General features: G+C 47.3%; 1 pseudogene; it reads left to right on the top strand.

Annotated features, from left to right (window-relative positions):
• Positions 1-561: 561 nt before the first annotated feature.
• LOC137462887 (butyrophilin subfamily 1 member A1-like) lies at positions 562-4,673 on the top strand (annotated as a pseudogene).
• Positions 4,674-11,096: the final 6,423 nt, after the last annotated feature.

Genomic DNA, 11,096 nt, shown 5'->3' with positions numbered 1-11,096 from the left:
GATATCAGGGGATGAAAATGAAAAAAATGTAAAACTGTTTATTAACAAAGCAAGATACCCACAAAGCACAGGAAAAGAAAGAAAATTGAACATTTCACCCCATCCCCACCTCGCTGAGAGGTAAAGATGGCAGCTGCCCTTATTTGTCTCTGGGAAGGGGGAGAAAAGAGTTTGTGAAGCAGCCTGGGAACCAGTTGGATTTCTGGCATGGGTCTTCTCCTCACAGCAGGTGAAGTTGGTGGACTTTAATGTCCCTTCTTTTGCTGGTCTTTCTGGGGTTTGGACTGGCCAGGGCCACCCCTGCGGGCTCCTCAGGCCAAAGAAAAAAACTAACCAAAACAGTTCAAGGAAAGAAAAAACCAAAAAGCTTCCGAAAGGATTTGCTGGTGAAAAGCCTCCAGGCCAGGGAAAGAAAAAAAACCCAAAACAAACACAAATACAAACAAACAAACAAACCCCAAAACGAAACCAAAACCAACCCCACCCAGAAGCTTCTTGCCTAAATTGGTGAAAATTAATCCAGCAAAAGCAATGAAATAACAGTCCCTGTAGCTGCCGACCATGCCAGAGAGAGAGAGCTTGAACAGAGCCCATGCCTGGGGCTCCCAGGCTCTGGCCCTTCCCACTGGTTCATGTTAAAGATACCACAGACATTTCTGGGCATAAAGCAGATGATTAGAGAATAAAGTATCATCACAAAATGACCCCAGCACCTGGCCTGGCAGCACACACACAGTGCTGAGCAGCACCTGCTGTGCCTGAGCTCAGGTGCCATGGCAAACTCACGGCTCTCTCTTCTTTCTCCGGGTGTTTCTCCGGGCTCTGCTCAACGTGAGGGGACACCCCAACCCCATCACCTGGCCAAAGGCAGGAAGGTCATGCTGCCCTGCAGCTTCCCCCCAGGGCAGCATGCACAGGACATGGAGGTAACCTGGTTTTGGGAGCAGCTCTCACCCTTTGTGCATCACTACAAGGGGAGACAGGACCAGTATGGGGAGCAGATGCTTCAATACCGAGGGCACACTGAGCTGCTGAAGGATGGCCCTGCCCAGGGCAGCACACACTTGAAATTTTTCCATGTCCAACTCTCTGACAGGGGAGATTACACCTGTTTTGTTCAACATGGCTTAGATTAGGTCAAGGCTGTGGTAGAGTTCAAGGTGACAGGTCTGTAGTTCGTGTCCCTGGTACCTCTAATTTACTTGCTCGCAGCCAGTGCGCTTTTCCCCTGTCCTCCTGCCCAGAAGCAGTTTGACGTGGCTGCTTTGGAAGTAGGGTTTTCTTAAGTCCCATGTTTGAAAATACCAAGATTGTCTCAGAGAGGTGAAATTACCCACCAAGTGCCCATTAGGAGATATGCTTCCTCCTTCAGAAGTGTTGTTGCTATTGTTTTCTTCATATAAGAAGGTGTAAGAAAAAAATTCAGCATTGGGTAATAAAAGAAGAATGTTGTAGTTTGTGCATTTATGTTTTAATATCCAGGCCTGTGGATTATATTGCTACAGATTTGGCCTCCAGAGCAGATCTCTATGTTATGCAAATGAGATTGCAAGAAATGTCCTGACTCCAGGTGACTCTTGTCTAAAAAAAACCCTTTGATTTGTCTGTGTCAAAGTTTGTCATTGTCAGGAAGAGAAACAGCCAAACCACGACATCCTCCAATACCCAGCGCCCCGCAGGCTCACCTGGGGTCTCTCTGTTCCCGCAGCCAGTGGCTCTTGCCCTGTACATTGAGGTTGGGGGGATCCGGGTGTCCTGCAGCTCAGCGAGCTGGTACCCACGGTCTCCGGTGCTGCAGCAAGATTCCGTGGGTGGCAGCTCCAGTCCCACTGGGAAGACACTACCTTGAATGAGAACGGGCTCTGCAGCGGAGAGCAGCAGAGGTGTGACCCAGAAACTCTCCTGCTCGCTGCAGCATGTCCCGCTCAGACCAGAGCAGGGGTCAGCCCTTTAGTATCGGTATCAGGTGAGCCGAGACCAGGGCATCGCCCCGCCGCCGTGCCCGGGGAGCTGCGCTCAGCAGAACCCCCCAGAGCATCGGCCCAGCGGCTGCTCAGCACACGCCTTCTCCATTTCCATTTCCATTTCCATTTCCATTTCCATTTCCATTTCCATTTCCTTTTCCATCTCCGTGTGCAAACAGCTGCAATTTTGATTGGGTTTGTGCAGCTGTGCTCCTGATTCCATCACTTCCATCGGGAAGTGCAGATTGGGAGGAAAAGGAACAGCCTTCAGTGTGGCAGAGTTTCTACAGACACCTGGCTGAAATAAACACTGGAACTAAATGAAAAAGGGAAAACCAACCCATGCCCTTAGTCATCCCTGCTGTGAAATCCTTTCCTACAGGTTTAGTATGAGAAAGAAATCCTTATGTCTCATTTTAGCACCTGCAGATATTTAATGTATTTTATTTTCCCTTGTGTCACAGGAAAGCTCTTTTTTCACTGGATGATTGATTTGGGGCTGGAAATATATCACAGCAGAGATGCAATGGTGAACTGGGCAGGGCATACACCAAAATGCACTGCAGCAGCACGTGCTTTGAGGCACATCCAGACCCTGCAGCCCTTCTGCCATGCGGATGATTGTAACCTGCTGGGGGTTAATCAGTACTTGATGGAAGGGATGTTTTTAAAAATTACTTGCATTTCTTTCTTTTCTTCATGGGAAAGCATAAAAAAATAGATAAGTTTTACTTTCAATTTTCTAGAAATTGGAGAAATCTTCAAATGGAAGCATTCATGGGTTGCATTTCTAGGGGACACTTGGGATGGAAATAGTTTAGATACTGCTGTGGTTTGGAATAGGAAGAAAATTTCAGGAAGTGATGTACTTGTTTCAGAAATGTTATTTTCCATTTGTCTCTGTGTGGCTTTATGCTGTGCCCTGTAATTATTCTATGCTGAGAAGAAAATTCCTTCAAAGTACAAACTGACAATAAATGTATGTCTGAATCAGGACCAGCAGCGTGGTTGTATTTGTAGAAAATGGATGGAGCCCTTTCACGTAGTCAGACACTGAAGTTTTGAAGCAATACACTGTGAGATGATTTTCACAGAGATAACAACTTAGAAAATGGGCAACACTGGCATATCATTACCCTGAGCTAATTCAGTACAAGTGTGTTTGATTATCTCTCACCCGTGGGTGCTTTTTTTTTAAAGCATGGAGAAGATACGCAGTACCTATAGAAGAAGGTAATTACAGTTTGGTCTTTCAGGGTGCTGAATCATTTCCCCTGCTTTATTCTCCCTTCCTGGCAGTTCCCCTATTGCAGTGTTGCTGGTGGGACCTGGGGTGGTTCTGCCAACCCTCCCATTAAGAGAGGAAGTGTAACACCCAAACTCCTTGTTCGTTTTGTGCATAACCCAGTTTCATACAGGCAAATCTGGACAGTCCTGGTCCTCAGTGAACTGTGTCCCCACATTTCACATATCTGGGATCTTCAGCCTGAAGGTCTGCTGACAATCCTCTTCTCTCTCTGCTTCTTTTTCTGTTCCTTGCACCAATATTGTGACCTTGTGCACCTTCCCCTGCCACAGTCTGCCAGCTCTCACTCTCACCCTGCTTCTTCCTTAGGCAGCCACAGCCAAGAGCTCCCCTGGGGAGCTCTGCCCTGATGTGTTGGTTCCATCTCACCTGCAGTGAACATGGTTCTGGATCCAGACACCGCCCACTGGGACCTTGTCCTGTCTGATGATGGCAAAAGTGTGAAACAAGGTGACACACAACAGGACATCCCTGCCATCCCTGAGAGATTTAACCCACGCTGCTGCATGCTAGGCTCTGATGGCTTCACTTTCAGGGAGACAGTATTGGGAAGTGAAGGTGATGGATACAGGAGGATGGGCCATGGGGGAGTCTCTATAGAAGATGTGAAAAAGAAGGATGATATTGAATTTAAGCCAGAGAAAAGCAGCTGGGCAGTGGGGCTGTTGGCAGGGTACTTCCTAGCTCTCACCTCTCCTGATCGCACTCTCCTTCCTGAAATCAGTACTCTCAAACAGATCTGGATCTGTCTGGATTATGGAAAGGGATGGGTAGCATTTTTCAGTGTTTACGAGGGTGCTTCCATCTTCACACTTCCACTGGTATTGTCTGAGAGAAAAACAATCCACTTTTGGTTCTGTCTGGGTCCTGGGACCTCTCAAAATATGACTGTGATGAATGGGAGGGAGTGAGATAAGGCTTTTCTAGGAGAACTTGGTAGTTCATACTCACAGAAGGATTGAGGTTAGAAGGAACCTGCAGAGGTTTCTGTGGCAACCAGCTGCTCAGAGCTGGGTTAACCTGAGGGCTGTCTTTGGTGTCTTTGGACCTTGTTCAGCTGAGTTGTGTCAGATTTCCCAGGGCAGAGATCTCGTTATGTCTCTGGACCTCTGTCCAATGCTGCATCTCTCTCAAGGGTCTGAACCAATCCTTTCTCTCTGGTCAGAATTTCTCCAGTTGCAACTGATGTTGTCAACTCTCCTCCTTGTTCTGTTGAACACAACTTCTACTGAAAAGATGTTCCAGGAAGAGGGATTTTTTTTTAAATGTACACAATGAAATTGCTTTGGTGTCATTTGTCTGTATGTGTGTCAGCATCATTGTCTCTGAGCAATGTCTCCTGCTCCTTTCAGCCTGTGGGATTTGCAGGCACTTACGAGAAAATGGCTCACTGCATCCTGTGATGAAGCCAATGAAGTCATGTCAGCAGGGCAGGTATATTGGGGTAAGGAAAGGGTTACAGAAAGAACAATGGCAGCAAAATCTTGTGTTTGAACAAACTACACCATGAACAAGAAACCAATGAACCACTTCAACCAGAACATGAAGAAATTTGAAACAAAACAGTTTTTCTGCTCTACTGACTCATGACTCTGGAAAGAATAATAGAAGATGTCAAGAGGACAGATTTACTGTAGAACTGGGATTAGTTTTAAGCTTGCAGTTAAAAATAGCTTTTGGGCTAAGGATATAAACTTGGTGAGCTTCGCAAATGAAGTAAATTCACTTGCACCTAGCTTGTGTCTCTCGCCTTCATGCATCACACAGGTCCATGGCTGCCCACACCTGCCAGCAGCACAAACCCTGGGGATGAGTTCCCCTGTGACCTGGCGATACCCTACACTGCGAGATGGGTAACTCCAGGTTATTTTGCTGTAGGGGAAGCTCCCCCTGCAAAGGGAGGAGAGCAGAGTGTTCTTTCTCAGACATGATTTCACACCAGATACTCCAGTCAACTGGTGTCCAGCAGGCATGGACCTTCCCAAGGGAAGGCTTCACCCAGATACAACTGGTAAGGAAGGAGACTTCAGTATAGGTGGTGAGTTGCAACAAGTGCCCAGGCCTTTCTCCTGGAGAAAAGGTAAATACCTTCATAAGGTGTGTGCACGTTTGATGATCTGTTATGTCAGGAACAGGAAGCAGTTAAAAGGCTGTGCAGTATTTGAGGGGCTGAGAGGGATGTGGACAGGTGGTTTCAGAATAATGTTCCTCTCACAGGCACTGAGAACGAGGCGCTTCAGAGCTGGTGACCCACAGAAGCAGGGCTGTGCTTCAGTCTGCACCCTCCAGCATCACACCAGACCCAGAAGTGGCACTTTAGCAGCTCTAGACACCCACAAGCAAGGTCTGCAAGGAGAAACTGTACCAGAAGCACAGAGGGGACACTGTAAAAAAATGAGGAGTGCTCACAGTGGGTGACTCTGTTAAGGGACCAGGAGGCCTTCGGCAGAGAGCCATGTGAGATAACCTACCTTCTGGCAGCTGAGGTCTGAGATATTGTTGAGAGGGTTCTTCAACCTCTGAAGAGCACAGACTGCTCTCCACTGCTTTTCTTCCATGTGGCACAAATGACACAGAATAGAACGTCAGCAAAATCAAAAAAGATTACAAAGCCCTGGGGGTCCAAGTGAAAAATATTGGTGCCCAAGTAACCTTTTCCTTCATTTTACCTATAAGAGGAAAGGGCATAGCCAGGAATAGATGTATAATGCAAATAAATTTCTGGCTTTGTGGCTGGTGCCATCTTGGGGGTTTGACTTTTATGATAACAGGACGTTTTTCAATGAATACAACCTGTTAGGGAGGGATGGGATCCACACATCTAGAAGAGGCCAGGGAACCTGACAGCAGGCTGGACACCTTGGACAGCAGGGCTTTAAACTAACAACTTGGGGGCGCTTTCACCATCACGTCAAGGAATAAGCTGGGACCCCCAGAGCAGTGGCAAATGTTCCTTTGTGGTCTCCCAAGATGAGAGCAGAAGGCCAACCACCTCAGGGGTGTGTATGGCTGTTGTGAATCCTCTTGGACCCCTCCTGGGAAGGTTGCCTTCTCCATTACCTCTGAATTGCCTGCAGACCAAGCACACAGCATGGGGGGGGGGGGAATGGGAAGGATTAGAAAGCTGTATGTGGTGACAGGGCCGTGGTCTCATTGCAATTACAGAGATGTGGTGGGATAGCTGGCATGACTGCAATCCCGGTGAGGACAGCTACACACTAAGAAAGATGGGTCAGCAAGGCAAGGGGCTGGAGCTGCTCTTTACATGAGGGAGCAACTAGAATGGATCAAGCTGTGCCCAGGGATGGATGAAGATCAAGGCAAGAGTTTATGGGTAAGCATTTAGGGACCAGCTATCATGGCCAGCAGGACTCAGACAGTGACTGTCCCCCTGTGCTGGGCACTGCTGAGGCCTCACTTCAAATCCTGGAGTCAGTTTTGGGCCCCTCATGACAAGAAGGACATTGAGAGGCTGGAGCATTCCAGAGCTGGAGAAGGGTCTGGAGCACAAGTCTGATGAAAAGCAGCTGAGGAATCTCGAAGGGCTCAGCCTGGAGAAAGAAGTCTTGCAAAGGACCTTCTGGGTTCTATGAAGGGTGGTTCACCTCATTGCAGCCTCACTTTTTGCAGCACCAGGAGACCCTAGATGAGATGGTGAGAAAGAAGGGAAACATAGAGAAATACCCCAATGCTCCTGCCAGTGAAGGCAGGTTAGGGAAGATATATGGGCACAAGGGAGTATCTCCTCATCAGAGCCTGGGCTGCTGAGGAGGTACCTCATCCTTGTACCAATAGCCTTAACAGCAGCGACTCTGGTGGGTGGGAGAACAGACCAGGGGCTTAGAAGCAAAGAATTGTTTAAATTAGGAAGTGTCTTTAAGATCAGCAACACCACAAGTCCAGCTGTTAACCCAGCACTGTCCAGACCACCACTAAACCACATCCCCAACTGGCATTTCGACACGTCTTTTAAATTCCTCCAGGGATGGTGACTTTGCCACTGCTCTGGGCAACCTGTGCTGTGGAATCCTCTGAATCTTTCCCCCTCAGGGAAATCCCCAGAGCATTGCCTTGGAGAGACTTACCATAGAGTTTACCCCACCTGGGCAGACGGAAAGGACTTCCTCGTGGACTCTTGGCACTGACCCATCCCAGTTTGTCCCCCATACGTCCCAACTTCCTCTGGTTTCTCCTTTCCCTGTTTCCTCCTTGGTTGTGGTACCCCTGGTGGCCAGCCCCATCTTCCCTGAAAGCCAATGCCCTTTGCCCTGCCCCTGTGCCCTCCCCTACTTAAACCTTGTGCAGTGCACATGGTCTTGTATTTTGTCCCTGGTTTCCCTTCAGCGTGCTGAAATAAACCTCACTGGAACTGACCATACAAAAGGCCTTTCTGCCTCTCTTCGCTGAGCTGGCCGTACTAAGTGTGTGTGGACTTGACTGCTTTGCCTGAATGCTTACCCAAGTGGCTTTTCCACAGGAGACGCATATTGGGGAATAGGTATAGGTAGCAGCAACCACCATCTAAACTCCATGCTGCTACACACTGCCAGTGCTCAATGCCTTTCAATTCTTTAGGCAAAGAAAAATTACTGTAGGACATGAGGCTTGCCCTGAGAATACCCCCTTCCTGGTCATGGTGTCTCTCCTGTCAGGTAACCTTGTTCTGGCTAAGGCATCTGCACTGCAGGGGATGGCAGCGAAGAGCCTGAATTGCCTCTCCCAAGGTGTTCTGGGTGGTACTTTCCTCTCCCTCCCTGCCCATGTCTCTGCTGCTTGGAGATGTCTCTGCCAGGAGCTCTTTCTAGTTCCTAGGACTCCTCCCTGTCTGTGTTCACAGGCGCCTTCCCACCTGCTGAGTGCTCAGCGCTGCCCTGCAAAGACCTGCTGGCAGCAGCACACTGCCCAGGAACAGAGTTGTGTGCAGGGCCTGAGGAGCAGTGCAGCCAAGTCCTAATGAGAGTTGAGGTCTCGGCGCCTGCTCCAAAATGCAGTCTGCCGACTCAGGGGACCAAGAGGGGAAAACATAACACACAGACTCCTTCCCTTTCATTCAACCCCTGCTTTGATATTCTTCTTCAAAACTGCCATCAGAAATGTCCTGAGGATGATGTGGAGCTGTGAACAGCCCTGGCCCATGTAGCACCCTCTCAACTGAAACAGGACTCTGTCCTTCCTAGCGTGGTTCCTTCCACCCCCAGCTTCTCCCCAGAGCGCTCTGGGAAGATCCCTGGCCTGGCTGAGCGCTGACCCTGGCAGGCAGCAGAGTTCCTGCCCTGGCACACATACCCTGCTCAGAAGGACAGCCCTGGGCACCCGTGGGTACACACCTAGACTCACACCCTGCCAGCCCAAGGTGCCACATTCTCCACCCCTTTTGGCCTCCCTGGTGATGTCCCAGGGATCCAGGTCTGACAGCTCCTGAAGGGCAGCAAAGTCACCCTCAATAAATCATCTTTTAGCTGACTGAAATAATCATCAATCATCTAAAAAGAGGAGAGAGACTGATTCTGAAAACAGGTTTGTCCTACCAGAGATGGATGTCTGGAAAAGGTGTAAATATATCCTTCTGGTCTCTGGTATCCTTGACCCATAACAAAACAAGGACACACAGGCAGTGACAGGGATGTGGTGGTTGAATCCCATGCGGGGCAGGGACTCAGCTGAAGTAGTGCAGGCATTTCATCTCCAGCTGGAAGCTAAAGCAGGGACCAAAAATAAAGAGGTGAGCTGGACCGGAACAAACACAGATCCGAACCAATATGGCTAATCATATGTTCTCCCTTTATTGTTTACAGACAGTAGTTTTTATACACTTCCAGATAGTTTACAATCGTGAGCACACTCTCATTGCCAAGCAAACATTGTTTGTTCCTGTTTTAAGGTGGCTAAAGTTTCACACTGCAGACCTATACTAATTCACACCTAGATAGCTCAGTACACTGTGTTATACCTTAACATAATTTCTGACTGTGCCACAAACTTATTCCTAACTGTGTCACAGGCTCCAAGGCCTCACTGAGGCCCACATCTGAGGCCTAGGCTGGGGTAGCTCGACCTTCACTCTAAACATATAAATCATGAACATAGAGGTCATGACCTCTTTCTCTCAGAAATTGTTCTACAATTCCCCCCTTTTCTTTTTGAGCTACCCAGACTAATTTGAAGGTGTGGCTAGTTACTTTCCATACACATTGTAACATACACGGTATAAAGACTAAAATAAGTATAATAGTAATAAAAATTATAATACCAAAACGAACTAATTCCATGAACCATCCAGTGAAACCTAAAGAATTGAGCCAGTCTGCAAACGGAGAGTTTACAACAACAAGCTTCTTCATATTGTCCTTCAGTTGTGATAATTGTTTATAGATTGATCGAGAGTGGTCAGACAAATTCATGCAGCACATGCCTTCAAATTCTTCACACCCATGTCCTTGTGCTAAAAGAAGGAAATCAATGGCAGCTCTGTTTTGCAGAACTGCATGACGAATGTCATCCATGTCAGTGGCAAGCTCACTCAACATGTTAGATGTGGTATTAATTTGCTCTGATGTCCAGCAAGCCAGGGATCTCAATTGTGTGAGAGCTTGCGCTGACACAACTCCGGGGGCAAAAACTGAGGATATTACTACAGAGGCGCGTCCCCAAAGGGATACATGGTCATTACAATGGGGTTCTAGTTGAAGCGGACTTTGTTTAGTTTGTCAAGGCTTCTGGGGCAACCCTATAACTTGATGGATGGTGGGAGCAAACAGGGTTAATTTACCAAGGTAACATGACCTCCCATAGCTTTGTGAGGCACTGCAGACCAGGCTCGATCCCCACAAATGAGGAAAGTTCCTGGTGCTAGTTTTCTTGCCACACCTTTCGATGGCATCACGGATTGTATCTGATTATTACAATATTCTGAATAGTTATAATATAATTGTGATCTGGGAGACAACCAAGTGTTGCTATCATGTGGCTGATGTCCTTTTTGTGTTGGTTTCATAGCATGAGGTCCAAATATCAAACAGTAATTTCCTGGGACAGAGCCTAAAAGATCGAATTCTTGAGGTGGGTTACTAATAAATTTAAGATTCTGCACTACTGCAGCAGCTTGCGCTCCCAGAACATCTTTTGGGTCTATTTTGGCTTGGGTCCAATTTTTGAATTCTGCCATGGAACCCAGTGGAACTCTAATTAAACAAGTACGAAAAGGACTAGATGGTGTGTTTAAAGACAGGCAGAACAAATCCTGCCCTGTTTGATTGGCCCACGTGACCCACATGTTTTGTCTCTTGTTGACATCAAGGATTCCAGATACTTTAGTTACAAAGACACTACTTAACAAAAACACTGTGACCCACCACATATTTTTCCCGTTTGTGATTGCTCTGTGTAACATGAAAGAAACAAACTTACTTCTAAACTTAATTCTAAACTATACAAACTATACACACTATACTTATACTAAATATTATACTGATAATTTTCTAACAATTTCTAATACTCTAAAAAATTAATTTTCATCAGAACTGGACTTGTTGTGGGATGTTCCAGGTAAATCATTGTTGTCAGTGTTGTTATCATGGTTGGCTGGATTCTCTATCCTGTGGACACGCATGGGTGAATTTGCTCGGCACCCAAACTGGACCAGTACCTGTTGAGACACACATATAACCTCTACCATTAAACAACACAGGACTTGGCCCTTGCCATTCACCTGTTTGCATGTCCTTGTGATAAACATAAAGTCCTGGAATTGCTTGTGGTCTTCCTTCTTTCACTGCTTGATGGTGTATCACCACTGCAGGTTCTTCTCTACCTTCTGCTAAACATAA

Source organism: Anomalospiza imberbis, chromosome 27 (assembly GCF_031753505.1).
Source record: "Anomalospiza imberbis isolate Cuckoo-Finch-1a 21T00152 chromosome 27, ASM3175350v1, whole genome shotgun sequence".
NCBI lineage: Eukaryota > Metazoa > Chordata > Aves > Passeriformes > Viduidae > Anomalospiza > Anomalospiza imberbis.
This window is presented reverse-complemented; position numbering and strand designations above follow the sequence as displayed.